This window comes from Elephas maximus, chromosome 1, assembly GCF_024166365.1.
Source record: "Elephas maximus indicus isolate mEleMax1 chromosome 1, mEleMax1 primary haplotype, whole genome shotgun sequence".
Classification (NCBI taxonomy): Eukaryota; Metazoa; Chordata; class Mammalia; order Proboscidea; family Elephantidae; genus Elephas; species Elephas maximus.
Genome location: NC_064819.1, coordinates 101,233,958 through 101,253,809, shown reverse-complemented (window position 1 = coordinate 101,253,809; position 19,852 = coordinate 101,233,958).

Genomic DNA, 19,852 nt, shown 5'->3' with positions numbered 1-19,852 from the left:
TGTCACTCACAAGAGAATTAAGGGGATGACAGGCACAGGGGCTGCCATTGACACGGCCTGAGGTAGGGGGCTGAGGAGGGTGGGCCCTGCAGCTGAGGTGGGGTCAGACTCCTCAGCAAGGGTAGTTGAACGCTGGGTCTGGGGTTAATGAAAACCGCCCCCTCTCAGATGATCATTATCTCTTCTGAAAATTATCCGTGCTCTTGGGTGGAAGGGCAGACTGAAGAGATGTCATTAGACAGGACTGGCTAAGAATATAGACCTGGTGCCTCCAGCATGGGGTCCTCACCCTGGCTCACCTTCTCTCTCTTTCTGTCTCTCTATTTCCCACCTCACTTCCCTTCCATCCTCCCCCTTCCTCTCTCTCATTCTCTCCCTCCCCCTTCCTGTCTTCCCTCTCACACCCCAGCTGCCTGCCTGGTTCAGAGTGTCTCTTGGCCCCAGTGGACCCTGTGGGCAGAACTGAGGAGGAATCTTAAAGAGCCTGATTCAGGCCAGAGGGCCCTGGTTATGAGAGGCAAGCCAGCTTCGCTTTCTAGCTTTGGGGAGGTGCTGGGGCAAGGAGAGGTCACCTTCCAACTCTTCTCTGGAAACCCTTCTCTGGAAAGAAGGTGGAAAGTGAGCTTCAGGCTCCTTCCCAGCGGTGACCCTTCATGCCTCTTCCCTCTCCCTTAACCTTGTTTTTCATTGTGAAGTAAATCGCACTTCTAGAAAAGGGCATGAAACAAATGTTCCATTTAACAAAATACTTAAAAGCTAACACCAGGGTAACCACCACCTTGGTCAAGGACCAAAACATTTTCAGGACCCAAAAACCCTGTGGGCCCCTTCCTAATCAACCCCCCACCCAACCCCCGACCCAGGTTATAGGCAATCACTTTCTGCTTCTCTTTATATTTTGTAAGTTCCCTAAAAGAGCCCTGGTGGTGCAACGGTTAAGCTCACAGCTGCTAACTGAAAGGTTGGCAGTTTGAGTCCACCAGGAGCTCTGCAGAAGAAAAGTCCTGGTGATCTGCTCCCATAAAGATCACAGCCTAGAAAATCCTGTGGGGTAGTTCTACTCTGTCCGGTAGGGCCGCTGTAAGTAGGATTTGACTGGATGGCACAAAATAACATCAACAACAAGCTCCCTAAGGAGTCCCTGAGTGGTGCCAATGGCTAATGCTCTCGACTGCTAACCAAAGGTTGGAGGTTTAAGTCCACCCAGAGGCAACTCAAAAGAAAAGTCTGGTCATCTATTTACAAAAAATCAGCCATTGAAAACCCTGTGGAGCACAGCTCTACTCTGACCCACCTGGGGTCACCATGAGTCAGTGTCAACTCGAGGGTAACTGGTTAGTAAGTGAAACCAGCAGGGCTAGGAAATGGATTTGATATGGAAGCTGAAGGAGAGGGAGGAATTTAAGAAAACAACCCAGTTTTCAGCTCTGATAGATAAGATTCAGAGAAGAGGTTTCTTACCAGAGATAACTCAGCTTAGACAAAGCAGAGCCTCCAGAGGCCACGGTCATGCCACCTGGGGGCAGATGGCCATACCTTCTGTTATGGATTGAATTATGACCCCGAATATCTGTGTTGTAAATCCTAACCTCTATGCCTGTGGTTATAATTCCATTTGAGAATGGGTTGTCTTTGTTATGTTAATGAGGCTGGATAAGTATAGGGTATCTTGAGTCAATTTCTTTAGAGAGATAAAAAAAGATTAAACAAGTAAGCAGAAAAAAAAAAAAAAACAGCAGAGATGGGGGAAAAGAAATACCAAGACACATGGAGATCTCCAAGGAACCAGAAAGCAGAAGCTAAAAGAGACAAGGACCTTCCTCCAGAGCTGACAGAGAGAGAAAGCCTTCCCCTAGAGCCAGCACCCTGAATTCTAACTTCCAGCCTCCCAAACTGTGAGAAAATAAATTTCTGTTTGTTAAAGCCACCCAGTTGTGATATTTCTGCTACAGCAGCACTGGATGACTAAGACACCATCCAATCCCTATTCTCCACCTGGTCAGCAAAGGGGCAGCCCAGCCTTGTCTGGCCCAGGTCCGGGTCCAGGTCCAGGCACCTCGGCCCTTGCGGCTCTCCCAAGGCCTCATTTCCAGGGCCCATTTCCAGAAACCCAGAGTCAAACCACCTCCATGGATTGCCGCTACCCCACCAGGGCCCACCCTCTACGCGCCATACAGCCCTCCTCAGAGGTTAGTGGCCTTATTTAGAAGTGATGCAGCTACAAAGCCTCCCAAGAATAAAAATGGCAAAAATGAATGTGATCGCGTCTCAGGCTGCAAATGTGGATGTATGCTTTTATTTTGCACCGAATAATGCATTTAATTATTTCTTCGAGGGGAGTCCTCCTTGGCAGAGAGTGAAGGCAGTGCTAATAATAGCTCTCTGCACCGAGGGCCTCAGATGCAGAGCAAGAGCCACGAAAGCAGCCCGTTTCTGTTTCCCGACAACTTGAAAGCTCCCACCAACACCTCAAGAGTGCCTGCTTCCTCAAGAGGCAGGGGGAATTGTGCAGAAAATGTTGTGGGGTTTTGCTTTTAACTTGCTGTTTTGATCCTTTCCAGCCATCAGAATGTAGGATCCCTGGAGAAGCTGGGGCGGGGGGCCATTTGGTGGGAAGAGAGAGTGGAGATGAGGACTGCCCCCTCCTCCTCCATTTGACTATTCCCTGACCCCCAGCCCAGAAGGTAGGGCGAGAGGGAACCCCCCAAGACAACGCCTAGCCTGACTGGGACATAGTTTAGTACAAAGAACACAGAATGGTGAACCCAGAAGATCATTTTTTGCCAGTTTGGGCGAATTATGCTCCATCTCCAGGCCTCAGTCCTACTGTAGAGTGTTGGACAAGTTACTCGACTGCCGTGGACCTCATTTTCCTCGTCTGTAAAATGGGACTCATACCTACAATACAGGGATGTTGTAAGGCTAAACGAGTCAGTTCACATAAATGGTCTTAGCATAGCATCTGGCACATAGGAAGAGTTAATAAATTTAGCCATGATAGTAACAGCAATAATAACAACTATTACTATTACCATAGTTATTATTTTCTGATCAATGAAGGAGTTGGACCCAGGAGACAAAGTGTGTGAGGAGACCTGGGGTGAGACCTTAGGGAGTGGAACACCCTAAGGCACACTGGAGACAGCTACCCACGTTAACAAATTCCAATGCAAAAAAAAAATTCTGCAAACTAAACAGAATGGGACGGTGGGCCACACACAACTCTGAGATCACCAGGTTGGACTGGCTGAGCTTTAAGGGCTCTTCTATCACTATGGAGCCCTGGTGGCATAGTGGTTAAAAGCTTGGCTGTTAACCAAAAGGTCGACAGTTTGAATCCACCAGCCCCTCCCTTGGAAACCCTATGGGACAGTTCTACTCGTCCATAGGTTCGCTATGAGTCAGAATCAACTCAACGGCAAAAGGTTTCTAACACTATCATTCCCTCTGATTTAGATCCAGACTCTACCTCTCAAATGTAGAGCTAGAGTGTGCCTTAGAGCCCATCGAGCCCAACCAACCTCCTCACCCATTCTACAGACTAGGAAACTGAGGCCTTTTAGGACCCACACAGGGCATTTTCCCATGCATCCTCCTGGCTTGCTGCTGTACGCGCTTGGAGAAGTTACTGCACCTCTTAGGTGTTCGATTTTTCCTTTCCTGTAGAATGAAGGGTTTGGATTAGATGTCAACACAGTGTGGGGAATGAGTACGAGTTTAGGAGCCAGAGAGGCCTGGATTGAAATCCCGGCTGTGTGGCCTGGGCAAGTAACTTCAGCCCCTGAGTCTCATCCATCATCATCCTCAGTACCACTGTCACAGCGGATAACCTTGACAGGGCTTGCTGTGTGGAGATGCTATTAGAAGTTGTTTTACAGCTCCTAACTCATTTGTAAGTCTTAACACCACCCCCAATTTACCGATGAGAAAACTAAGGCCCACAGAGGCCAAGTAACCTGCCCGAGGTCATACCCCTCTAAGGGCTGTCATTGGAAAGGGTTCAATGTCTATCGCATAGCCCAGGGTGAGCTGACCCACAGCCAATAAGCATCAGGCTCCCAGTCCCACCCTGATGTTGAGTCAGTACTTTCTAGGATTGTGTCATCACAGCCAAGACTACTGGGAACCGGAAGACCTTTTACACACCATATGGCTGTGGAATTAATAGTGTTGTAACCAAAGATTGGAAAAGAGATTAGGGGACCCAGTTCCTGGAGTGGAACTATTAAAAAAAGAAAGAAGCTACTCAGCTCCCCTACAGAGGAGCAGAAATGGGGCCGAGGCCTCCTCTTAGATGCTGGGCAAACACCAGGCGAGGGAGCAGCCCTAACCAGCTCAACGTGTCTGCCGTTGGCCGTAAAGACGGGGCTTATTGGTGCTATGGCGACAGAAGAACTGAGGAGTCACAAAACAGCCTGTTTGGAGGGGAATAAGAAGGGAGGTTTATTACCCACAATAAAAGAAGAATGCTCAGACCTGGAACCAGCCCATTCTGGTGAAGCAGAGATAGGAGCCACCTCACCAGGCCTCCGGGACCGTAGGTGGAGAGATGGATGAAAGTCAGCAAGATCTTTGCTCCTTATCCAGCTGGGATATATTCCCTCCCCGATGGGCTTTCTGACGGGCTTTCTGACCTTTGCTGCCCTCCATCCTCATCTATCCAGGAAGAACCATGCCCAGCTTCCTATCTCCCCTGATGCTTGGGTTGGCTGTCTGGGTTCAAATCCCAGTTCTGTCACTTCTTGCCTATATGATCTTGGACAAGTCACTTCACCTCTCTCAGCCTCAGTGCCATCATCTGTAAAGTGGGGATAATAATAGAAGCTACCTCATAGGGTTGCTGTGGGAATTATATGAGGGCTTGTGAAGTGCTTAGCCCAGTGCATAACACTTAGTAAGCCCTCGGCAAATATTATTATTATGGCTACTATTATGTTGGAGGAAAACCTGATAGCATAGTGGTTAAGTGTTATGGCTGCTAACCAAAATGTCGGCATTTCAAATCCGCCAGGTGCTCCTTGGAAACTCTATAGGGCGGTTCTACTCTGTCCTATAGGGTCACTATGAGTTGGAAATGACTCGATGGCAGTGGGGTTTTTATTATGTTGGAGGCCTGGTGGCAAAGTGGTTAAGAGTTCAGCTGCTAACCAAAAGGTCAGCAGTTCGAATCCACCAGTCACTCCTTGGAAACTCTATGGGGCAGTTGTACTCTGTCTTATAGGGTTGCTCTGAGTCAGAATTGACTCGACTACGATGGCTTTTTTTATTATTATGTTTAGGAATCCCGGTGGCACAACAGTTAAGCACTCAGCTGCTGACCAAAAGGTTGGCAGTTCGACTCACCGAGTAGCTCCGAGGGAGAAAGATCTGTTGATCTGCTCCGTAAAGGTTACAGCCTAGAAAACCCTATGGGGCAGTTCTACTCTGTCACCTGGGGTCACTATGAGTCAAAAATAATTCAACAGCACCTAACAACAACAACATTATCATGTCTAGTTTATAATTTGGTGATGAGTCTATCTTTTCAACTAAACCATGGGTTCCTGACTTCTCATGTCTTCTCACATACTCTGTGTCATTCCTGCCTCCTAACAGTCCCATGACATACTTATTATCTGTCCCATTTTAAACATGATTGAACTCCGGACGATCCACCAACTCCCTGTCCCAAAGTCACTCAGCCAATACCATACAGGAGGCAGGTCACAGACTCTGTGGCCCTTCCACTCTGCTCCCAGGGCCTCAGCCTGGGTGACCTCTAGTGGCTCCCAGTTCTGGTGCCCTACCCCTGTGACTTGGTGCTGGCCTGCTGAGCAGTACACAGTTCAAGATGGTGGTCCAGGACTCAGGCAGGAGATAGTTAAGGAAAACTAACCTCAACTCCAGAGAGAGCAGACAGTTGGGTCTGCAGGGATGCCAGGAGGCTGAGAGGGAGCTGCCAGCTCTTCAGACCCAGTAACACCAGCCCGAGCTACCTCGACACCAGAGATACGCTGCTGCTGCACACCCAGATACAAAGACACGTATGAACACACAGGTACACGGGCACAGACACCCATAGAGATACAGGGGCACAGACATATGCACACACAGAGACACACACACAGACCTACACGGACCCAGAGATGTGCACAGCTATGCACTAACACAGGCCCAGCCCCCAAGTACAAGGAGCCATTGTACCTGCTTCTTACTAAGAGGCTGAGTGCTGCAATGCGGGGCCTTAGGGCTTCTTGTCATGTAGGAGATTTTGTGAGACCATGGAATATCCAATTCACGGGCCAGCACTATAGTGAGAGGAAAAGGGGTTCCTAGAGTTTTTCTCAACAGGAGTTTAGCGTGAAAGGGTCAGATGTCAGAGAATCTTAGGGTTAGCAGGTGGGATCTCACCTGACCCTAGTCTAAACAATTTTTATGACTCCCCCTACCTTCCATGCCAGAGGTTTCAGACTTTAGTGGACTTCAGATTCAACTGGGGCACTGATTTTAAAATTCAGATTTCTAGGCCACCCCACCAGATTATCACCTGTATCTTGAACCTGTGGAAACTGAAGCACAGAGAGAGTAGGTAGCTTAACGAGGACCACACAGCAGAGCCGGAGTATGACTCCAGTGCTCAAGCTCTGAACTACCATGTTAGGTGGGGGTTCCAGGCAAGGATATTTCCACTGGGGGGCTAGAGGCTCGGAGAAGAAACTGAGGCATAGGTCCAGTTGTGTGGGCTGGCTCAACAAGGCTGCCAGACACAGAGGCGATGTCTAGTGGTCAAGGACCCTGGCTCTGGATTTAGCATGGCCTGTGTGACCTTGGGCAAGTGACTCAGTCTCTCTGAACCTGTAGCAAAACCTGGATATCAAGAGTTGCCACCACCCAGGGCTGTTGTGGGGATTAAAAGAGTTAATGCACGAATCCTAGCCCGGGTAGGTGGTGCTTTAGCTTCCTGCAGACTTAGCCTTGAGTGACCCCCTGGTGGGGGCTGGGTGTACTGCCAGGGCAGCCACCTGAGGAGGTGTAGTCTGTTTCTCCTGGGCCACCTTGAAGCCACTGTGACCCACCTTCCCCTCCAGGAAGGGGGCAGAAGGAAGGCTGATCCCGGCTCCAGATGCAGCAGACCTGAGCTGCTAATAGAGTTTCCTGCCTCCAACTGGGACTACCATCTGTGCAGGGCTGGAAGGACCCACCCTTCTCAGTAAGCTAGCAACTGACAACCCGCCATGCTCTCTGTCCACTCGAGGCCAGAGCTGCCATACCCCCAAACCCTCAGCCTCTCAGCACAAGGACAGGGAGCAGAGTCGGAGGAACAAGTCGATCTTGAACTCCTTCTTTCCCAGGGATGCTTAGCCAAAAGGGCACGGAGGTGAGGCCTGCTTCCTCCAACCAAGCCTTGGCCTCAGAACTACACCTGATTGGTCCAGCCCATTTCTATGAGAGGAGGATGGCAAGTGATCAAGAGCATGGGCCCACAGCCAGACCGCCTGGGTTCAACCTATGGTGCTGACCAGCTCTGCACCCTTGCGCAAGTTGCTTAACCCCTCTGTGCCTCTGTTTCCTCATCTATAAAATGAGGCTAGTAATAGAAGCTGTCCCCCAGTGCTGTTGTAAAGATTAAATAATAATACAGATAAAGATTTCAGACAATATGTAGCACAGACTAAATGCTTAATGATCATTATCAGCTGCCGGTCCATCTGGCATCGTTGCAGGCATTGGGGACTCTAGATATATATTAAAAAAAAAAAAGAATGAGACAGACATGCTTTGAGGCCTCACCATCTGGAGGGGAGGGGGCTGATGTGTAGGAGGTCAAGATGGTGGGATAAGGGCCACAAGGCTGGTGAGGGTGAAGAGTGGAGAGCATGTGGGAGGAGGAGCGGGTGAAGTCAGGGGAGTCTTCTGGAAGAAGAAATTGAAAGTTTGGGCTGAGGCTGCCATACCTGGCACCTGCTTTTCCCCCTCAAACTGAGAGTCCCTGAGGGCAGTGTTATGTCTCCCCTCAGACTGGGGCTCCCTGAGGGCAGGACTGTGTCTCCCCTCAGGCCGGGGCTTTCTAAGGGCAGGAGATAGTATCTCCTTTGGTGTCACCTCACTTATCTCCAAGGATGAGACTTTGGCCTTATGGGTGCTTTAGGGAGAGGGTGACACATGTTCTCTTCACTCACAAATTTCCTGTTATCCTGTTTGGGTAGGTGGACAGTGAGACAGAGCATTAAAAGCCCTGGACAAGAATTCAAAAACTCAGTGAAAGTCACGGAGTCTGTCTATGCCAGCTTCTAATTTTGGTGGTCGGGACTGAGGGATGTCATGTTGGGGACACACCCTCTTCCCTGGTCCTGCCCCCAACTCCCGCCAGCAGCTTTCACAAACCTGGTCCTGGCTACAGGGACAGGAAAGAGTGTAGTTGGCTCCCTGACACCCAGTCCCTCTCCAGTGCCCAGTCAGAAGGACCATCTCTGCACCTGAACTACAGGAATTGCCTGCAGTTGAGGAGCTACCCAACTGGTAGTGTTTATTGAATGAATAATTGCAAACATGCAGACCAGCCACCCTCCCAGTCTAAACACTCACCTCTGCCAATCTCCATTTTTTTTTTAAATAATGTTTTATCGTCTTTTCAGTGAAGGTTTACACAGCAGTTTAGTTCCCATTCAAGAATTTTTACACAAGTTGTTCAGTGACATCAGTTACATTCTTCACAATCCGTGAACATTTGCATTATTTCTGTTCTGGTTGTTCAATTTCCATTAATCTAGTTTCCCTTTCCCCTCCCTCACATTCTTATCTTTGTTTTAAAGTAATTGTTGACCATTTGGTCTCATATAGTCGATTTTTTTAAAGGAGCACAGTGCTTACTGGCGATACTCATTATTTTTTGAGCCAATTTGTTATTTAGCTACAAGGTGACCTCAGGTTAGTTTCCCTGTTCAAGGTTTGAAGATTATGTCAGGGCGATAGTCTCAGGGGTCTTCCAGTCTCAACCAGTTGGGTAACTCCGTTTGTTTGTTTTAAAGGAATTTGTGGTTCTATTTCACATTTTTATCTCATTCCTTCAGGGTCCACCTATTGTGGCTCTGATTAGAATGGTTGGTAGTGGTGGCCGGGCACTATCTAGTTCTTCTGGTCTCAGTGTAGATGAGGCCATGGTTCATGTAGACTATTTGTCCTGTAGACTATTTTCTTCTTTGAGTCTTTGATTTCCTTTTTTCTGTTTTCCTCTAGGAAGGTGAGCAGCAAGATAGAGCATTAAAGCTATGGACAAGAATTCAAAAGACTTGGTAAGGGTTGAGGTTGGTGGTTGAGGTTGAAGGACATCGTGTTGGGGACACACCTTCTTCCCTGAGTGTACTTTAGATAGCAGTTTGCAAGCTTTTAAGACACCAGGTACTACTCATCAAACTAGGGTATAGAACATAACTTTATGAACCATATTATCCCAATTAACCGATATGTCCTACGAGACTATATCCTAAACCTTCAAACCCAGAAATCCAGTCCCACGAGGTGTTTGGTTATGTCTAACAAGTATCCATAACTGTGCCTCCAACAGCCTCCATCTTTCCAAGCTCTCCAGGCCCAGCCCGCATGTCCCAATCACCCCCACCCTACATTCTCTCAAACTTCTCTGACCCCCATTGCTCTCAAGTGTGGACCTCATCTTCAGTCCTTAACTTCAATGCTCATTAGACTACCCAGGGGAGTTTTCTAAAGCACTAACACTCAGGCTTCCCCACCAGAGATTTTGATTCAGTTGGTCAGGTTGGGGGAGATGGGCGGGGGGAGGCATTGATTTTTTTTTTTTTTTTTAACTCCAGGTGATGCTAATAGACAGCCAGGGTTGACAGCCATGGGACCAGGCTGTGGTCCTCTCCCAAGGAAATGGGATGGTTATTTTTTTAATCTCTAAATCCCAGTGCCTGACACTGTGCCTGGCTCATAGTAAGCCAAAACCAAACCAGTTGCCATTGAGTTGATTCCTACTCGTAACGACCCCACATGTGTCAGAGTAGAACTGTGCTCCATAGGATTTTCAACGGCTGATTTTTCAGAAGCAGATCAACAGGACTTTCTTCTGAAGTACATCTGGGTGGACTTAAACCTCCAATCTGACAGGTAGTAGTGGGGGACTTAACCATTTGCCTCACCCAGAGACTCTCGGCTGGTAGCAGTCACTCAATAAATATTTGTTAACAAATGCTTGCATGACAGGTGAGTGGGCCGGTCCCCTCCCTAGTGGTGCCTGAAGGTAAACAGGGCTGGAGTCCTTCTTCTCCAGCAGGTGAGGCAGTGATTAAGAGCTAAATTCTGTTGACTGAAGTTCAAACTCTGCCCCTTCATTGGTCTTGGGGAAGTTGAACCTCAGTTTCCTCATCTGTAAATGGGGCTAATAATAGCCCCTACCCTACAGAGTTGTTTTGAGAATGGAGATCATATCCGTGAAGGCTTAGCTCAGGCTGCTTATATTAATCAGGGCCCTGGAAAGAAACAGATGGTTCATTCAAGCTACTGAGGAAAGTTAACCAAAAGGGTTGTTGGCAAAGATGCACGCAGGGTTGAGGGAAAGCAATAAGGGTTAGTACAGCACCCCAGGGGGCTGGCAATATGGAGCTGTTACTACTCCTAGGTCTAAAAGCGTACAGGGAGGGAGCAGCTACTGGTAGCTGGAGATAGAGCTAGGAGAGGGGCTGGGACAGGAGACGTGAGTACTAAGGAAACAGTCACTGCCATCCCAAAATAAATATGCACCCTCACTCACCGTTCTCCCTCCCATCTCCTACTGGTGCCTCCCATGGGGCAAAGCCAACCAGAGGAGGAAACGAGAGACCCTGGGGATGCAACCACACAGGTCAACTTCCAGGGGGCACAGCACAGGGTAGGAGAGGGCCGAGAGAGGATTTGGAGGGGCAGACAGAAAATATCGCTACCCGGACATATGGTAAATGCTGATTAAATATTATTACTGTTATTACTGTTTATTCAGCTCATGTAGACCCTCTTATGATATCTGACCTTGATATTTAGCTGTAACGTACGCACAGGCCGGGACCAGGTCCTCTGTAGCCCTGCCCACATAGGCAGGCACCCAGTACACACTAAAGGAAGGAAGAACTGAAGGAAGGAAGGACAACACAGTTCCATATTCAGCCCTGGGCATTAGCAACGTTTGGCAAGCCATCCAAATGGCTTTGCTATATAGCAAGCTTCATTAAAATGGAAGCACATGGCTCTAGTATGCAGATGGGGCCATTTTATTACTTTTTAATTTGTTTACAGAAAGCCCATGTTGGTGTATACCATCTTTGCAAATAGTAACAAATGGGCATATTTGCTGCCTCCAAAGCTGTGGGTCCCTGGATAGACAGGCCGAAACCGTGTCTCAACACTGTGTTTGGTTACTCTTAATAGAATCTGACACGCTCTTCAAAATGCACTGGAGGCTAGATGGAGGGAAAACCAGTATATATGTGTGTGTGTGTGTGTGTGTGTGTGTGTGTGGTTCTGGGCCCACTTTCTTGATCTACACATATGTGACTTGGCCAGGTGTTCTACACGACTTTTGCAGCTCTCATATTGCACAAGTTCGTGATTTCTCTACCTTTACCACCCTGGAAGCTACCAATCTCCCTGAACCATTAACTTCCCAAATTCCAAAGGAGGCCCTCTCCACTAAAATGAAATAAAACCTACAAATTACTAAACGCATTTTGAAAATGGGTGAAATTGAGTGAAGAATACTTAATACGTGTAACTATTCAATTGGCAGTTCAAATACTTAAACTGTAGTCCCTCCAAAGCAACAATTTTATATAAATCCATCAGAGCCTCAAATCCCATTTTTACTTCTTACTAGCTGTGCAATGTTGGAAAAGTTAATTAACCTCTCTGGGCCTCAGTTTTTCATCTGTAAAATGGAGGTAATAATGGTATCCTCCTCCTGGGGTTGTTGGGGCATTAGATGAGTCGGTTCTTATAAACCACCCAGACAGGGTATGACAAGCACATAACTATTAATTATCATATTATTACACAGGGAAGCAGTAGCATTTTTATTAAAGAACTTAGGACAATCTCTGTTACATAAAGTTGCACACTCAGTAGACTCTATACTGTCCTGACCACTCTGAAGGAAGTGCCCTTACCCCCATTCACTCTCAATCCCATTGCCCTGGCTTATTTTCTTCAAAGCACTCATTGCAATTCAAAACCCACTTACTTGTCTTCCTGTTTATTGTAAGTCTCTCTCTACCGGAACGTGCCCTGACTGGTGTAAATGGTTAAGCGCTTAGCTACTAACTGAAAGGTTGGTGGCTCAAGTCCGCCCAGAGGTACCTCAGAAGAAAGGCCTGGAGATCTGTGTCTGAGAAGTCATAGCCATGAAAACTCCATGGAACACGGTTCTACCTTGACACACATGGGGTTGCCATGAGATGGAATCAACTCAATGACAACTGAGGTTTTTTTTGTGTGTGTGGGGGGGATGCAAATTGCTAAGCACTTGGCTGCTAACTGAAAGGTTGGCGGTTCAAGACTACCCAGGGATGTCTTGGAAGAAAAGTCTGGTGATTTACTTCCAAAAAATCAGCCATTGAAAACCCTGTGAAGTACAGCTCTATTCTGACACACATAGGGTCACCAAAACGTAGGCTCCATGAGGGCAGGGACCTTGTCAGTTTTATTCATGGCTGTCTCCCCAGCACCTAGAACAGCATCTGGCTGCTGCTCCATAAATACCTATCAGGCGAACGAACGTCTACGTCTGCAAAGCATGAGGTGTGGACTGAACATGAGCTCTGGAAACTAAAATAATTGTTATGATGGCGTCTGGCAAGGCTGGGCCTGCACAGGCACTACATGTGTGTACGGTATGTCTTAAACACACACATCTAACCTCTGAATCTCACCTCATAGCGTTGTCCATTAACTGGATTTTTGTGTTCACTTTTAGGACAAAACCAGATCAGAAAAGAACCTCAAAAGGAACAAAATAACATTCTAACCCCTGAGGAGAAGCCCCAGGCTCAGCACCCTTAGTCCATCTTCTGGCACTCCCCTTTAGGCGTCTGTGGCCTGGGATGACGTGGCTTCTTGTTCTGAAAATGGCTCCTCTCAGCAGGGAGCAGGGGCTCCATGGTGAGGATGACGTGCCCTCTTGGGTGTCCAGCACTTTACAGTAAAGTCCTCTTGATGCCATCACCCCACCTGATTTCCCCTCATGAGGAGGGAAAGCCCAACTTCATCTATTGTTGTTGTTAGGTGCTGTCCAATTGGTTCTGACTCGTAGTGACCCTATATACAACAGAAAAAAACACTGCCCAGTCCTGCGCCATCCTCACAACTGTTGTTATGCTTGATGCTTGAGCCCATCGTTGCAGCCGCTGTGTCAGTCCATCTTACTGAGGGTCTTCCTCTCTTTAGCTGACCCTCTACTTTACCAAGCATGATGTCTTTCTCTAGAGACTGGTCCCTCCTGATAACATGTCTGAAGTACTTGAGACGAAGCCTTGCCATCCTCGCTTCTAAGGAGCATTCTGGCTGTACTTCTTCCAAGACAGATTTGTTTGTTCTTCTGGCAGTCTATGGTATATTCAATATTCTTCGCCAATACCGTAATTCAAAGGCATCAATTTTTCTTCAGTCTTCCTTATTCATTGTCCAGCTTTTACATGCATATGAGGTGATTGAAAATAGCATTGCTTGGGTCAGGTGCACTTTAGTCCTCTAAATAACATCTTTGTTTTTTAACTTTAAAGAGGCCTTTTGCAGATTTGCCCAATGCAATACAGCGTTTGATTTCTTGACTGCTGCTCCCATGGGCATTGATTGTGGATCTAAGTAAAATAAAATCCTTGATAACGTCAATATTGAGCATTATTACCATCATTTTATGCATATGGAAGCCTGGAGTGGAGAGAAGATGGTGGCAGGACCGACTTGCCTGCCTTCCACCAGTCTGCGCAGGGCTCGTTCAATAATTACTTGCTGTGTCCGCAGAGAGGAATATCGACAACCCTGCTGAATAAAGCAAGGAAAGAGATTTGTGCATTTCAACTAAACTTTCGACTTCGAGGGGAATAAAACTAAAAGAGGTGGGCTACTCTCAGTTATCCAGAATATTCTATTAACCAGAAACACAGACTCATACACACACACCACCCCCAGCACTTCAACTAAAAGCATACCTTAAAGATCATCCTGTTGAGTGCTTCTTGGGATTTCAGATATTACATGTACCCCCATCAATCACTCCAGCAAAGATTCAGGGCCCATCGTGATAAAAATCGAGAGCCCACTTTTCCTGAGAAGTGTTGAAGTGTTGTAGTTATTGTTTACAGTGTTTACTCAACACTTTCCAGTTGCCGTTGAGTTGGTTCTGACTCATGAGGACCCCACGTGTGTCAGAGTAGAACTGCCCTTCATAGGGTTTTCAGTGGCTGATTTTTTGGAAGTAGATCACCCGGCCTTTCTTCTGAGTAAACTTGAATTTCCAACCTTTCAGTAAGCAGCCGAGTGTATTAACAGCACCACCCAGCGACTCAACACTTACCAAGTACTTACAGATGCCAGATACAGTCCTAAGCCCTTCCCACAAATTGATTCATTTGAACCTCACGACAACTTCATAATGTAGTATTACTATCTCCACTTTAGAGATGAAGAAACTGGGGCACAGAGAGGTTAAGGAACATGCTCAAGGTCATATAGCTGGTAAGTGGCAGAGCTGGGATTCAAACTCAGCCATTCAGACTCCTGAGCTCAGGCTTTTAACCACTATACCCCACCATCTCTCCAAGGAAAAAGATCTTAGTAAGTTTTAAAGAAGCAAAACGACACAGCCATATTGTTAGGAATTCATTTCAGCACTAGGGTTTTAAATCACCAAGATAATAATTAGCTATGAAAAATCATGATTGTACCATTGGATGTAAAAGTGTCCCTTTAATAGCGTTGTTGGTGGGTCAGACTGGCAGACAGCATGTTACTTTGGCTGGTGGACATGTGGGAAAGCGTGTTCGGGTCACAAGTATAAAACACTGTGTCCCACGGTGATTACTCTTGTGTCCCAGGAATGTTCCATTCATCTTGCTTTTGCTCTCCTTTGACACATTAAAAATAAAACTGGAAGAGGTTAGGTGACTTGCCATAGGTCACAAAGCAAGTTAGCGGGAGAGCCTAACCTACTCAGTGCGATTAACATTTAACATCTGCCACCTGATGTAGTTAAGTTCTCTGTGCTAAAGGCCAGAGACAAGCCCAAGACCAGGTCATGGTGAGCCAACTCATTAGCCAGCTGAGGGCTAGAACCAGCGCCTTCCGTGGCCCCAGCCCCAGGCCAGCTCTATTTTCTGTGTAAGTGCACCACCTGCTATGAGGCAGTCACTTAAGGGTTTTAGCCCTTGGTTCTCCTCAGGAGAGGAAAAGGGAAAGGCCAGATGCCTACTGGTCTTTTCATTTGGTGGCCAATGAACCCGTTTCACCTCTCAGAAACTTCCAAATAACACTCTCCCTTCTAATCATTCTAGGAAAATGAAAATTGACTCCCACCTGCCCCTCCTACCACCTTATTCAAGCTAATCGCTCAGGGAGAGGGCCAGAGACTGCTTCTTTGTGTGCCCTGGCCTCCTCCTCTTCTTCACAGGCCCCAGGAAGTTGATAATCCCCTCTGATGTCACTGTCCTGCAGGGGGACATGAAGACAGAGGTCCCCGGCCAGGTGATCGGGAAGGGGGAAAGCAAAGAAAAGGGGGCCCGGAGCCCCACTGAGGGCCCACATTGGAGGCTTTCCTGCGCTGCAGCCGCAGCTTATTGCAGCTGATTTCCTTCCCCTTGCAAGAACCGCAACTCCACAGGGTTTTCACAGCATATTTGTGTATCTGGCGCTCTCAGCTCGCCTTCCCTCAGGGACCATAACAGACACCAAGGAAAGAAACAACATGGTCTTCCATAATTTCAAAGTCCGTTCCGGAGTCAATAATAAATTAAGAGCTGGGGGTGGGATGGAGGAGGAATGGATGTGGAAGGCCCTGTGCGCCAATGTGTGTGCCAGTGTGAGCCAGTCCCCCCAGCAACAACTTCTAGGAGTTTGGAGAAATAGTGGGAGCACTGGGGACTGAAGATGTTGAGGGACAGGAGACTGGATCCTTGTGGTACCAAAGCCTGTGGGTCCCCAACAGCCAGGTTGGCTGGGAGTGGGATGGGGAGAATTTAAGAATATTGTCTCCGACTTCTTTCCCTCTCCCACTCTGTGGTAGGTGGGGGCAACAGAGCAAGCCCAGTGCCTCTCGGAGCACTCTGGTGCCCCCACGCTCTCTAAGAAAAGGCAGGAAGGCTGCTTCAGAGAAGACTGGAAAACCTCTGTTCCTGAAAGACTTTGAAAACCCTGGTGGCGTAGTCAAAAGGTCAGCAATTCAAATCCACCAGGCGCTCCTTGGAAACTCTATGGGGCAGTTCTACTCTGTCTTATAGGGTTACTATGAGTCGGAATGGACTCAACGACAATGGGTGTTTTTTGGGAAGACTTTACTAAACCCACTTGCCTCTGAGTGGATTTCCAGACCAGTAGCCACACTAGATGGAAATTCTAAATGCTTGTATAATTTTGTTATTCTTTTTTTTTTTTTTGGTCCTAGGAAGACTGTCTCCCGGACTAGGGGCCCCATGGACAGGGAGCCCCCTGAAGACCAGTGGCTCTGCCATCAGACTAGAAGTTCAATCAATTCTTGTCAGGAGTGAGATCGTAAGGGGACCCAGAAGCAGCCAATCAGGGCACTGGGCTTGTTGGGCCCTGAGAAGATGGGGTGGAATGAGGATAAGATGGCTGCCCTGAAATACCTGAAGGGCGGTCCCCTGGAATTCATCTTGTTCTATGTACTGCCCCCAGTTAGTAAGAGATGATACGGGTTACAGGTTCTAGACTTTGGTTCCAGAAAAAGATGAATTTTCTAAGAGAGTAGGTCAGTTAGAGGTGGTCAGCCTCCCGCCACAAGAGGTAAAGCTTCTGAGGAGGGGCCTGAAGGCACAAGGTGGCAGCTAGACTGGATGGTCTTTAATATTCTTTAAGACTCAGGAGTTGACCCATGATGAACGGATGGATGGACAGAGGGACGGATGGGTGTTCCAGTCTCATCCACCCCTGCACCTGGGGCTGCCCCTCCTGATAACCACGGGGAGGGGCCAGAGGCAAATATGCAGGACACAGTGACCCAGCCCCCGCCAGGGAGGCCGCTAAAAAAATTACTCGGGCAAACAACTGCAGGCAGAGAATGGTGAACAAAGTAGTGGTTGGTGCGGGCTTTGCTCCCCATGGCCTGGAAGAAGGCCCCACTGTTCGCCAGCTGAAGGGACAAATAAATAGGAAAATAAATCTTCCTTGCTGACCAGGGTAGTATTCCATCCTCAGCCCTGCAGGGGAGGGAGTCCTCAGCACTGCACACTGGAGGGGACCCACTCATTCTTCACAAGGGAAACTGGGACAGCAAGGGAGTGACCTGGCCACAGTCGCATGTCTAAGAAGGGGTAGGAGCAGGGCAAAGACCCAGCTCTCCTAACTTGCAAGCCAAGCGCTCTTTCTCCCGCTCTTAGCTGCCCTACAGCACCATCTGCTCCTGCAGCAACTGGAATTCCTTTTAAAAAATATGTTCATCCCAGGCAAGTCCCAAAGTGGACAGAGAAATGATAGATCTGTTCTTTGCTGGCCCAGGAAGAACAGGCAGAACGAGCTGCTGACATTTCTGGGATACCAGGAAACGTACTACACTCAAGGTCTCCAAGTCTCTGCATTTCCTCCCCACTGCCACAGCCTCTCCCAGGCAATGGGGAAGCAGGAGCATTTGTCTTCCTTCACCTTCCTGTGCCCCATTTTCTTTTTTCTGGGGGCCTCTCTACACCTTAGGTCACTGGATGGTGCAAATGGTTTGCACTTGTCTACCAACCTAAAAGTTGCTGTGTTCTAATCCACCCAGTGGCACCATGGAAGAAAGACCTGGCAAACTGCTTCTATAACAATTATACAACCAGAAAATCCTACCGAGCAGTTCTTCTCGATACATGGGGTCGCCATGAGTGGGAATCAACTAGATGGTAACGAGTTAGGTTTGGGGTTTTCTCCACACCTTGAAACCTAGCACCTGGTTCCTCCACATGGCTCCTGGTGGGCTGATAAACTCCTCCACTAGGAGAGGTTGGGGATTCAAAGTGTTGCCTCTCCCAGGAGAATTTACGTTTTAAATCAGGCTGTGCAAGAGTAATGTGTAATCTAGAGTACAAGAACCTCTACATCAAGGACTTTCAGACCTGATGGGGGAAAGACGTAGGGGATCTGAGATGCCTTCGTGGCACCCCTCAAACTACTCCCTGATGAGAAAGGAAGGCTGGGGTGGGGATGGGGACACTGCACAGATAACAAGGAACTTGGAGCCCAGCCTGCTATGCACACTGTGAAGAATTGCACAGCACCCTGCCCTAAGCTGAGGACAGCCCCCTCCCCCAAGTACCAATGGCAGGACCATCCCCAGCCTTGTGTGTTCTGCAGGGACCCATTCCCCCTCCCTGTTTGTTGGTAAATCTTGGAGAACAGGAACTAGGGTGTTCACTACTAGCTCACATCTGGGCAGACCAACCACCATGATTCACCACAGACCGCACGCTTCCTCCCCACAAAACAGACAGCCTATCTCACCTACTTGGGCCACCTCCTCGGGCTCATTAACCACACACTATCAGGAAGCCAAAGACCGGCTGCAGTGCCCTCTGGGGGTCGCTGGAGACAGTCCCTCCATCAATGCCTCTGAACTGGAGAAGCAGAGTGGATTCTGTGTAGGGGGCTCCTACTGATACCATTCAGAGGACCTGGAGGCTTGCTCACAGGCTTGAGAGCAGAGCAAGGCCAGAGCTCCTCCTCCCCTCCCTGGCCCCCTTCCTCCCCCGACCAGGGCAATTTCCCCAGAAGTGTGCTCACGCTGTGCCCTGCAAGCCTCAGTACCAATTGACTGGATTTCAATCAGAAACCCATCTCCCTTAAGGACCGCTTTGGATAAAAGCAGAAGTAACCTGCAATCTAGATGCTGATGCCAAGCCATAATGGGGGAGCTGGAGAGAGACAGCCTGCCCAGCTTCTGCCCCAGTCCCCAGTGAGGATGAAACCAGGCCACAGCTGGGCAGTCTCAGCTTCCAGGGGCAGGGAAAAGGGGAAGCCTGATCTCCCTTCGTGTTTGCACAGGCTAGGACAGGCCGAATTGCTGGGCCTGGTTGCTGGCAGACAGACAGCCAGGGAGTCCCTGGGTAGCCACGTGGTTAAACACTCAACTAACTAACTGGGAACCCACCCAGAGGCACCTCCGAAGAAAGGCCTGGCAATCTGCCAGTGTCCGGCAGGTAGCCTTGTGCGGTGGGCATCCCCTCCGTGTAGTTCCTGAAGCGCCCTCCGCTTTGGCCCCTATAGGCCGGCTAAGGGGGAGCTGAGTGTCCTTGAGAGTCTGAGAGCCGGAAGTAGCACTTCTCCCCAATACCACCCCACCCCCACCCCCGCCCTCAGCGCCAGCTGCCACATTCGGCCACTCGTTCCTCTCTAGGCCTCTGTTTCGGTCAGGAAAGGGTCACTGGGAGAGAGAGAAGTTGCTCTGGTCCCCCTTCCAGACTCCGCACCCTGCCGCGGGCTGGGCGGGGCTGCAGGGACAGGAGGGACCCCGCAGAGCGCTGGCGGCTCTAGTGCGCAGCGCTGGCAGCCTCCCTTGTAAATAATGCACGCCTCCCGGGCCTGGCTGCAGCAGGTAGTGTATCAAAGTAACATCGCGCGGCGAACTGCAGTGTAATCGCCTTAATTTAGGGCCCCGTGGGTGAGCCCGTTTCGGAAAGGTCGCGTG